Source organism: Cynocephalus volans, chromosome 9 (assembly GCF_027409185.1).
Source record: "Cynocephalus volans isolate mCynVol1 chromosome 9, mCynVol1.pri, whole genome shotgun sequence".
Classification (NCBI taxonomy): domain Eukaryota; kingdom Metazoa; phylum Chordata; class Mammalia; order Dermoptera; family Cynocephalidae; genus Cynocephalus; species Cynocephalus volans.
The window spans coordinates 46,408,449-46,421,286 of NC_084468.1; the positions used below are offsets into that span (position 1 = coordinate 46,408,449).

The 12,838-nt window shown below is 40.5% G+C and overlaps 1 pseudogene; it reads left to right on the forward strand.

Moving 5' to 3' along the window:
• Positions 1–516: 516 nt before the first annotated feature.
• Positions 517–12,838, forward strand: part of LOC134385695 (rRNA N6-adenosine-methyltransferase METTL5-like) — a 45,637-nt pseudogene continuing 33,315 nt past the window's right edge.

Consider the following 12,838-nt stretch of genomic DNA (forward strand, 5'->3'; position numbering starts at 1 on the left):
AAAAGCATCTCTTAGATTGACGCCTTGTGCGTGTGTAACTGTTGAGTGCAGAATCTCAGTTCATTAGAGGCGCACATACGTGAAGGAGTCTCACCTTTTCAAGTAACTGCTACCAACTGCTCTCCAGACAACCTCCCTGCCCCTTTCCAGCTGGAAAGGGCCTCCCTTAATCACATCTCAGCCTGATTCCGTACTTCCCATCACTTTCTGGTTAATGCAAGTCTCGTTTCAGTTAGCTCCCTTCCTTCCTGGAACAGACAGTCTAGGGTGGCCCTGGGCTTGGAGCTGGGCGCGCAGTGGCGGGCGAGGTGCTGCTGTGACCTCACGGGGGCCCTGACATACCGAACGGAGGAGGGGCCCTGGGCGCGGGGTCTCCGGGCCTCGTCCGCCTCCCACCGCCGGCCGGGAAGCGCGCCTCTCCCTGCAGGCCGGGCTCCCGGGCGGTGCGAGCGCCGAGCCCTGCGCCCTGGCCCGGCTCCGTGAGCTCCGCGTCTACGCGGGCTCCCAGCCAGGCAGATGTCAGTCTCGCCTTCCCTCAGATACCCACGAAGCGGAGATCGGATTCTTCCAGAGATTCTTTCCCTCGGGTTAGCAAGGAGAACCTGGCCCCTGCGCCGGTCCCCACGGCCTGCCCCGTTCCCGGTCGCACCGCACGGCCGAGCCGGCGCGTCCTGGCTGCGCTCCCGGCAGGGGACATCCTACCGGAGCCGCCCTCCCGCCCTGGGGACTTCAACTCGCGGCTGCGCTACTTTTCAGCCAAAGACTGATGTTCATTCCCTGCACGCCCAGAGCTACCCGGTAACCTCTGCGAGTTGAAAAAGACCTCAGGAAGTGCCCCCACGTCAGCGATATGCTAGCGTGTTCCAACAGGAACGTTGATTTGAAACACAGGCGTCTACCTTCGCCAGTTATTGTTTTAGCTTCGTTTCTAGGTCTAGCAATGGGCGTTGCACAACACAGGCCTTCAACAAATTACTTTTTTTCTAATATACCTGACTTTCTTCTAGGTCAGTTTTGTAAAACTTATTTTTAAAGAACTTGACATAATTGCATTTTTTTTTTTTTTTTTTACTCTACGTTTTTAATACCTTTCACTGTGGATTCGAAGTGGCCCTTATAATAGTGGGTAAACTTATCCAACTTTCTAAGGTAAAAAATGATTGCATCAGGTGTTATTAAAGTTAGGATAATGTAAACTGTAAGTTCCAGGGTATGTATACGGTCTTATTCCAATGACAAAGTTATGAGCTTTTTTTTTCATTTTAACTTTTCAATATACATTGTAGTTGATTTTCATGACCCCTTACCCGTTCCTCTTACCCCCCCCCCATCATATCTGTTCATTTGTCTTAAAAAGTTCAAGGAATTGTTGTGATTGTTGTGTCTTCTTCCCCCCGCCCCCTTTGTTTGTGTTTGTTTATTTATTTATTTATTTTTAGCTCCCACAAATAAGTGAGAACATGTGGTATTTCTCTTTCTGTGCCTAACTTGTTTCACTTAATATAATTTTCTCTAAGTCCATCCACGTTTTTGCAAATGGTAGTATTTCATTTTTCTTTATAGCAGAATAGTATTCTATTGTGTAGATATACCACAGTTTCCTTATCCACTCATCTGATGATAGACATTTGGGTTGGTTCCAACTCTTGGCTTTTGTAAATTGTGCTGCAATAAACATTGGAGTACAGGTATACCTTTGACTTGATGATTTCCATTCCTCTGGGTATATTCCCAGCAGTGGGATAGCTGGGTCATATGGTAGATCTATCTGTAATTGTTTGAGGAACCTCCAAACCGTTTTCCGTAAAGGCTGCATCATTTTGCAGTCCCACCAACAGTGTATGAGAGTTCCTTTTTCTCTGCAACCTCGCCAGCATTTATCATTCTCAGTCTTTGGGATATTAGCCATCCTGACTGGAGTGAGATGGTATCTTAAAGTGGTCTTGATTTGCATTTCCTGGATGCTGAGTGATGTTGAGCATTCAACCCATACACCTACAGCCATCTGATCTTTGACAAAGGCACCAAGTCTACACACTGGGGACGAGACTGCCTCTTCAGCAAATGGTGCTGGGAAAACTGGATAGTCATATGTAGGAGAATGAAACTAGACCCGTACCTCTCACCATGTACCAAAATCAACCCAAAATGGATTAAAGAATTAAACATACATCCTGAAACAATAAAACTCCTTAAAGAAAACATAGGGGAAACACTCCAGAAAGTAGGACTGGGCACAGACTTCGTGAACAGGACCCCAAAAGCACGGGCAACTAAAGGTAAAATAAACAAATGGGATTATATCAAACTAAAAAGCACCTGCACAGCACAAGAAACAATCAACAGAGTGAAAAGACGACCAACAGAGTGGGAGAAAATATTTGCAAAATAGACATCAGACAAGGGATTAATATCCAGAATATACAAGGAACTCAAACAACTTTACAGCAAAATAAACAAATGATCCAGGGCTGGCCGATTAGCTCAGTTGGTTAGAGCTCAGCCTTGTAACACCAAGGTCACGGGTTTGGATCCCCATGCCGGCCAGCCACCAAAAAAAAAACAAAAACAAATAACCCAATTAAAAAATGGGTTAAAGGAGATGAATAGGCATTTCTCAAAGGAAGATATACGAATGGCCAACAGACCTATAAAACTTTAACATTTTAAAACTTTATGGCAATAAGAGTAGTATAACCTTTCACTCCCATAGTCCTTACTGTGTTCCAGGCTCTGTTCTAAATGCTATAGGAATGTTAACTCAGCTATACATGTTATCTCATTTAATCTTCCTCAGAATTCTTTGGGATAGGCAGCCTTAAATCCCGATTTTACAGATGAGAAAATTGAGGCCAAAGGCTCATCAATAGAAAGGGAGCAGGATTTGACTCCACCATTTGTGCTCGTAACCAGTATGCAGTATTCTCTCTCTGACTTTACGTTTCTGCAGAATACAAAAACAATATGCTACATGAATTTTGTTCACTTCTATTCATAGAATTATCAGCATTTATTAAAGCTTTTCACTTTTACACAGCCACTGTGTAAGAGCTTTAAGAGCATGATGTCTGTCATTTATCCTCAAATTCTACTCCTTCCCAACCCTACCCATGAGGCAAATGCAGAAACTGCAACACAAAGACATTAAGTTCCTTGGATAAAGTCATGACATTAGTAAGTGGCAAAGCCAGGCCACAAACTCAGGTTGGCCTAACACCAGAGTCTGTGCTCTAAACCATGGCATTTTGGGATCTGTTCAAAGTGAACTAACTTAGGTCTGAACTCAACCCAATATACAGCCACCTGGAACAATCACTAATGTTGTAGCAAGTCAGAAGTTGCAAACTGCTGACTTCTGGGTTTGCAGCCCCTCTGTGAAGCACTGAAGATCTGGCAGCATAGACAGGGCCCACGCTGTACGTTCACTTGTGCCTTGGAAGGGGCTGAACAGTGGTAGCTCCTTTCAAGCACATAGGTGCGCATGCCCCACCCAGCCTATTACACCCAACTGTGCCAGCTGCCTGTCCTGCAGCCATTTGAGTTTTCAATCCCTAATCTAGGGATGGTCTCATCTGACCATTGCAGACTGGTGCAGAATATGAAACAAATTCTTGCCAATTGAGCATGATTTTTCTACAGTATAAAGCTAGACATCTGGAGTTGGAGAATTCCAGTTTCAATGCCCTCTTCATATTAGGCTAACTCCATTTACCATCCCACATCAAGGGTTGAAAATATGGCTCCTGGTAACAAATGGGTGGCACTAGCTCTGCTCTCTGGGCAAAATGATTCCCCTATTATAGGGCTACAATCAACCCCCATTTGCCATTTGTGGTCTCAACAGTCTCATTTCTCTCTCTGCAGATTACCACCATACATCTACTTAAGGCTTCCAAGTTTTCTCTTTTACTCGAGACCTGGAGGGTCTCTAGAGGGTAAGGACAATCTGCAATGTCAGTGTAATTCATGTGTTAGTTTTTGAAAAAGAAATTTGGCATCCACAGAGCTCCAGATAAGAAATGGGATGTGTAGCATGAAGACAAAAGAGGGAGAAGGGATACCTAGTCTTTGCAAAACAGAGATATGACTGGAACATGATAAGGTTGGACAGAGGATTCACCCATGAACACTGGCTATCTGAACACCATGTGGTTGTCAGAAACACATTCAAGAGGGAAGAGAAAAAATAATATATTTTCTCATCCTGACATATTTTGGAGACCAGCCAATAGGGAAACAGTCTCATCACTGGGATATTTTTTTCTTCAACACCGGGAAAATTAACATGATATTATAACATTCTTTTCTTTAAGCTATAAATTTTTATTTTTTTATTGAAGCATAACTGATTATACATATTTGGGGGGTACAGAATTGACTATCAGTATTTGCATATAATATGTGATGATCAAACCAGGATAGTTGGCATATTTGTCATTACAAAATGAACTCATTCTTTGTTTCCATTAACCAATTACTCTCCAATTCCACTGTCCTCTCTCTAAAGTTGTATATTGATAGATTCTTCTTTTCCTGCTCTAAAATACTTAGATTCAAATAACTAGAGGTTTGTTTTTTTTTTTAAGATGAACAACAACAAAAAAATGAGCTTATTTGTTCATATAACAAACATCCAAGAGGTCTAGCTTATGGCTGGATCCAGATACTCATATGGTATAGTCAGGAATTAGTATCCATCTCCTAGCTCTTCTTTCCTTTATGTTGGCTTTGTTCTCTGGCAGGCTCTCCTTCTATGGTAGCAAGAAGGCTTCCAGCAGCTCTAGGTGTACATTCTGCCAGCTTAGCAATCCCAGCAGAAAGAAATAGTCTCTCTCCCAAAAACTTGAGCAAGATCCTCAAGATTGTCTCTGTTTGATCTGGCATTGGTCAAGGGCTCACCCCAGAAATAGGTACTGTGGTGTTCTCATTGGTTGGACCTGAGTCCCCACTAGAGCCAAGGGGTAGGTCCATCTCCACTCAAACCATGAGATCAGTGTCAGAGAGATGTGATTCTCTAAAAAAAAAAAAAAAATGGATTCTGTGCATAGAGGACGGGCACTGGCAGGCCAAACCACAGATGGCCACTAACGTTCTTTACTCTGAGCCTGGGTCAGGAGGTGGGGGAGGGGAGCCTTCATTAATCCATGGTTCTCCTGGTTCTTTTTCAGTATTAAGTTTCTTAGCTTCTAGGTCCAACCCACAAATAAACCAGAAGAGTAAAAATTATTATTTTCATTGGGTCACTGCACCAAATACAATAAAACAAGAGCCAATGTGTCAACAAAGGAACTTTTTTCATGAGATTTCTTGGCTAGTCTTAAATAACCCAATAGTTACCTCCAGGTAATATTAAGCATCAGAATGTTATTCACTCAAACTCCTACATACTAATTCTGAGGCTCCTACATTATTGGTATAGAGCCAACTCTTAATTATTGGAGGACACAGAATATGGGCACTATGGCTCAAACCTAAAGTCTTATTTTAGCCAACAGATTCAGCTGCTTTCCCAGATAAACCCAGCTGCCGTGAACAACACTGATTAATTTGTCTTCCACATCTGGCAACACTGCTCCCACACATACCTAGATAGGGCTGTGGGTCGTACACTCCTTAACACTTCACAGAGTCTGATAAATTCATATCAATTTATCCCAAACGCAAAAGGGGAGCATTTCATCATTTTGGCAAAAATATTCAATTAACCGAGAACTCAAAAAGCCAACAATGAAAACTGAATACAAAGTTGACATTTTGAACTGAATTCCTTCTTGCCCTACGCCCATCTCCAAGTTAGCCAAGACCCCCAACCCTCTTGCCTACCATCACATAAAATGTCTTCTTTCTCATCTATCCTTAATTATTCTGTAAGTTTCTGTAACTATCTAAGCATATAAACAGATGCCCAGAGAGAGACTGTAGATGAGCAACGGAAAAGGATGAAGATAGAACCTTAAAGGCAGGAGGAGGTGGAGGAGGAGCCTGGGACAACAAAGAGTGGTCATCAGAGAAGCTGGAGGGGAAGGTGGAGGGGGTTCTACCTGGAGGCCAATCTAGAAGGGCTGGCCAGTGGTGTGCCACTTAGTGGTCAGTTTTATATCATCTTAGACTCTTCTTATACCATCATCTTCTTATCACTCCAACTGCAAAATAACCTCATTTTATTTATTAGAAGCTCACACCACACTCTCTCGGAAATGTTCACATGAATTGTACATTGCACCCAGCTTGATGGCTAACTAACTGGCCAGTCTCGGCAGTGGTGTGTGCTGCTGCCGCTGCTACCTGCTAACATTTATCCAGGCCTCCTGTGAGCCAAGCACAGTGTCAAACACCACGCACGAATTACTTTGTTGAAACTTTATAAGAATTCTACAGAATGGGATACTTTTGTTATCCCCATTTTCCAGATGAGTAAATATGGCTTAAAATGATAAAATAACTTGCCCAAGGTTAACCCATTAGTAAGCAGCAGAAAAACGGCTTGAGATAAAAATGGAGAAAAGAAGAAACCTAGAAAATCTATACATTTGTTTAATCAATTGTTGCCACGAGCAGACTGTGTTTATATTTTAAGTAGAGCTATGATTCTCCTTTTAGAATATCCATTAAGCAAGCACTTGATAAGAAGATATATATTATATTCTTTAATGTAAAGCATGTCAAAACATGAAGAATGATTAAACTATAGAAATCATTTTTCAGGATCAATACATTCTAATAATATTGAACTCCAAGGAATATTTGGGGTTTTTTCTAGAAGCATATATCCGTCTTTTAACTGAGAGAGAACAGAGACCTATGGCAGTAAGTGACTTGGTGGTTAGGCTTAAATTCCAGCTCCCAAGAATAAATCAAAAAATTCCCCATTGTGATTACAGCACTAATTGCTAGCATGCGGTAGAATTCACAGAGGAGAAGTCAGGAGACCCAAGTTGGGATTTCATTTACTGATTAGCTGTGGGATTTGGGACAAGTCACTTAACCTCTACAGATTATGAGGACAATCATAATACATATGCTCATGGGATTGCCATGAAGGTTAAATATGATGGTAAGTAGGAAAATATGTTTGGCACCTAGCAGATGCTCAAAAAGGAAATTTAATTGAATTTTTAAACACACCTTTTCCTTGGCTCAGCAATCCTCCTTTTAGGAAATAACCACTCGGAAAGAAAAGCACAGGTAAATGAAGATACATATACAAAAATATTCATTAAACATTGAAATAGCAAAGAAGAAAAAAAAATTGGAATGGCTGTGGTCCATTGGTGACACAGTGGCTGCAAACATGGGTGAGCAATGGAGCCTAATGGTGTGAGTGAAAGAGCCAAATTACCTGTCTTGGAATCCTGGCTTCATTAATGTATGATCCTGGGTAGATTACCTAACCTCTCAAGGCCTCAGTGTCTTAACTCTGTAAGACAGGAATCATAAAAGTGGTTACCTCACAGGTTACTGTGAAGATTAGAGTGAGTTAATACTTGTGAAGGGCTCAGAAGAACAAGTATACATAATAAACTTTCCTAATGTCAACTATTTTGTAACCATTTTTTAATTTTTAGTTTTATTGAGGTATAATTTACATATCCAGCAACTCCAGGTGTACAGTTTGATGAATTCTGGTAATACATGTAGTGGTGTAACCACCAGCCTAATCAAGAATTTTTCTATCATGCTAAAACGTTTCCTTATGCTCTTCTGCAGGATATTTCCTTCTCCATTCTTGGAGAATCACTGATCTGCTTTAGTTTTGACTTTTCTAGAACATCATATAGATGGAATCATAGTATATATACACTTTTATATTTGAGTTCTTGCACTTAATCCAGAGCTCTTGAGTCATCGGTGTTGTGTACATTCATGCTTTTTGTGTTTTCTTTTTCCTACTGAGTAGCATGACGTAGTATGAATATACCACAATTTGTTTTTCCATTCACCAGTTGATGGACATTTGAATTGTTTCCATTTTTTTTTTTTTTGGCTACTGTGACTAAGGCTGCTATGAATATTAACATAAAAGATTGTGTGTGGGCATGTTTTCATTTCTCCTGGATAAACAGCTAGAAGTGGGATTGGTGGGTCATATGTTAAGCACAGGTTTAACTGCCAATGTTTTCCAAAGTGGCCATACCATTTCATATTTGTGTATGTCTCATTGTAACCATTTTTTAAAAGAAAAAACACTAGGCCCTGATGTGGAAAATCTAGGTAAAAAAATAGCAAATTGCACCCAATTTTGTCTAAGAAAGTAAGTACAAATATAACTGCGCAGTTAATAAAACAGGTGGGAGGAATGCACACTTTTTTAAATGGTGGTTACCTACAGAGCATAGCATGAGAGGGACCAAAGGAAGCACTCTTCTTATATTTGTCTAAGTGGTGGAATTATGAATAATTTTTTCTTTCTCATTTTGAAATATTTTTCAAATCAATAAAAACATTAATTTTACTTGAATCTGCAGGGAAAGGGACTTCCTCCTAGGGCTCCCTGCAAAACATATGCTGATGCTCCTGGTCCTCTGAAGGGTCTCAGGAGATAACAGAGAGGCTGCTTTCCCTTGGCAGGAGTTACATTCATTCGGTGTGGTAACACTGATTACCTCAGGCTAAGACATTCAGAGGGGTAGTTTCATTTTTTTCAAATGATCATTAATCATTTTTAAAGAGAGAAAAAAAACTCTCAGCTTAATAAATACTGTTTGGCATACAAAGGCTTTCAAAACACAGAATTCAGTGGGTTAAAAGACTGAGGGCCATCAGGCCAACAAACTGTCGCTGTCTGGCGGTCGTGCTACCATTTTCAAGCTTTCAAAAACCTCTAGGATGTTTCCTTTATCAAAGCAAGTGGTAGCAGCCCCTCTTGGCTGCCTCTGCCTGATATAACAAACTTCTTACAGGCTTCAAGTCAGGTAGCAGTTTTGCATATTAACATCTTGATGGTCTCCAGGTCCAAGGTAACGTTGCTGTAATCTCTGTTTTATTTTTACCAGGTAGGGAGTAGTGAATGACACACTTGAGCTAAACTGTCAGCTTTGTCCATCTCTTTTAGGCTATCCCAGCCCCTGTCCCTGCCGTGGCCTGTGGTCTCAGCCTCTGCGAGTTCAGCGGTTGTATCACAACGTTTAGTCATGACTTCAGAGCCACTCTTCCAGGAAAAGGCTATTGTTCCTGCATTTCCTTATCACTTACTTCCTGTCATTTTTTTCAAAAGGAAAAGAATAAAGAACATTCTAAAATCAAAGAGGGTTCTGCTCCATTTCACAGTGGTAGTTTAGTGCGTTATAATCGTTCACTTAGTTTTGGGGCCATCTAAATACACGTTCACTTGTCTGACCTAATTGATAGTGTCCCCGAATCACAGGCAGTTTTCATATGAGTCCCCAGTGTGAGTGTTGCTTTGTTTTCATGCCCACATCTATGCAGCTTAAACTTATTTTGCTCCAAGGCCTCAAAGAAATTTGTAAGAGTATCCACATTACCGATACTACTCCAGTGACCCATTTGATGAAGAAGATGCTCAGGTACAGAGAGGGTCAACATCTCAAGCTGGGGAGGAGGTGGCAAGCACAGGAAGACCTAGAAATGTCTCCACTCTGTCCTGACCTTCCCCCAACTCACACAAAGGTAAGAACTGGGTCAGGCAAACTGAGTCTTGCTGCCCAGAGGGGCTGAGTCACCAGAAGGGGGAAAATGACAGGGTAGGAGCTCAGGAAACCAAGAACCTGGATTTAACTCCTGGCACACACATGCTCATACATACACACATGTACACACATGCACACACATACCTATATACACACATTTGAGGGGTCTTCAAAAAGTTCATGGAAAGGTTCATATTATCTTTTAATTTCAATTTTTTGTGGACTTTGTTAAAAACCCTCATACATACATGCATGCACACACACGCATACACACATGCACACGTGAGTGCACATCAATACACATACACACATGCACGTACACATATACACACATACACACATGCACACACACAAGGGTACGTACATATACACACACATAGATATTTAAGAGCTTGCTTTGCTTTCATTCTCCACATTTTATATATTAATATGTGCATACTGCATGTGAATGAACTTGTCCAAGTTCACACAACTAGTAAAACAGCTGAGCCACTGTTCACCCACATTTGTTTAACAGCAAAGTTGCACCTGAACTCCCCTATGTGCTAGCTGTGTGTTTTCGGGTGAGTCACTTAACTATTCTAAACTTCAGCATCCTCATCTGTAAAATGGGAATGATAAATCCTATAAAATCTGCTTCCATACTGTGTTGAGAATTAAATGAATTTATGTATGTATTTACCAGATTTTGTATATACTTTGTATATATTACAAAGATTCTCTTCTTCACCTCCGTTTTGGTTTGCTTCTAGGTAAAGTGCTTATTGTTGCTGGGTTATTGTAAGAATTAAATGAGAAAACATATAAAAATACTTTGGAAAGCATAATTTGCCATATAAAATTAATAATTATTATTCTCAGATATGTTTTAAACAAAGATATATGACCAGGTAGTCTAAATTAACTATGTAGTTTGCCAATTATCAGACTGGCAAAGATAAAAATGTTTGTTAATACATTGTGTTAGGAGATTTAAGGGAAATGAGCCTGTTCATACAATTGCTTATGGGTATGTAAGTTGTCACATCCTCTAAGGGGATAAACTTGACAATATTTGTCATAATTAAACATGTAAATAAATTTTCTTTGATCCAGGTTTTCCCAACTGCATGAGTGTGAAATATACAAGGCTATTTATTATAGCATCATCTGTAAAAGTTGCAGGGGAAAAAACCTGGAAACAACCCAAAGGTCCACCAAAAAAAACCCACCAAATGTAGTTTTATACACAACAGAAGACCACAAATAATTATTTTTAAAAATCACTTTTTCAGGGCTAGCTGGTTAGCTCACTTGGTTAGAGCATGGTGCTGATAACACCAAGGTCCAGGGTTTGATCTCTGTACCGGCCAGCTGCCAAAAAAAAAAAAAAAATCACTTTATGTAGTGATGTGAAACAATTTCCAAGACACATTGCTAAGTGGGAAAAAAAAAGATGCAGAATAGTGTTTAAATTATGCTACCACACATGCCTGTATACAAGCACACACACACAAATATGTATATGTGTATACTTATTTCTATAGTCCAGTACTGTCCAATAGAAATATAATGCAAACAACAAATGTGAGCCACATGTGTAATATTAAAGTTTCTAGTAGCCACCAAAAAAATAGAAACAGATGAAAAGCATTTAACTTCCAAAATATTATCACATCAACATGCAATCAATATAAAAATTACTTATGAGATGTTTTACATTCTTTCTCTCATAAGACTTTGCAGTGTGGTCTGTGTTTTGCACTGTAGCACATCTCAATTCAGACTAGCCACATTTCAAGTGTTCAACATGGTCATACAAATATAGGCACATGTGGCCAGCAGCTACCTTATTGGACATCAAAGGCATAGTCATCTCCACAGGAAACTGGTAACAATACTTCTCTAGAAAGAAGGACCTCTCTGGGGGCAAGGGTAAAAGGGAGAATTACTTTCTATGCTATACCTTTTTGTGCTTTTTGACTAAAATGAATAAAATAATTTTTATAGCAATTTTTTACAGTAACTTCTTATTCACTCTAGCATACAAATAGGGACAAATGATTCATATTGTGTGAAGACACTTATCAGCAATGAATGACTTTTTCCTATTCCTTTGCCTCTTCTCATTGTTTAGTGATTTAGGGAATCTGTCTCAGGGACAAGCGGCCTTAGAGCAATGGTTTGTCACCAAGAGAATGGAGTCAGGCTGGGGAACTATTCCCAAACTGTGGAAATTAGTCACATGAGAAATGGGATTTTGTAACTAATTTATAGCTGAGTAAATGGAATGCAAAATGATTCTAGCTGGTGGGGATCCTTTCGAACAGTCCCACCGTGAGCTCTAAGAAGCCTCCATGGCAGGACACAGGGCAGGAAACTGTTGGGGAGGGGGCACATGAAGGCAAAGACAGGAAGAAGGGGACAGGAAGGACAGGTGAGGAAAGATGAGGTTTCCATAACAGGAAACAACCAGATGGCCTCTTAAATCTTAAGTGGAGACAAGTGAAGAACCCCACTCCCTACCAGGAGAGAGGACCTACCTTCCCCCATTCAGCTTAACCCTGGGAAATATTCAACTGGACTCGAGCGAGGTAAATTATCTTCCTCTACTTCCTTCACTGAAAGTCTTGGGGGAGAGAAAAAGAAGCGTAGACTGGTGGGATGAAGGAAAGGGTACACCGACTGCCCCTGGGAGAAGATTTCACAGAAAGTAGGGGCTGGAAGGGAGCACTATCAAGACAAGAGCTGTGGCTGTGCACAAAGATTCATGATCAGGACATTTACCAAAGCATTGTTCATGACCCGGAAATGCTGAAGACAGCCCCAGATTTTCATGGGGGAGTTATTTGTGTTATAATTCAGGGGAAAAAGCAAATTGTAAAACAACAGGACACTGCAATTCCACTCTTAGAATTAATTGTACACACACACATAGACACCTACACACACATGTGACTGGACGGATATTTATTAAAATAGAAGGGAAGTAGTGGGACTATAGATGTTTGTTAGTTTTCCTTTTAGGTCATCTATATTTTCCAGACTTTCAACAGTGAGCACATATTCATTAGCAATTATGTAGAGGGGGTCACAAATGTATCTCACAACCTTTGACTATACAGAAAAGGGGGCATTTTCTTATTTGATCTGTAACTAACCCATTCTTCTTTTCAACCCCGACTTGCTAGAGGGGAAACATTAATTTTTCA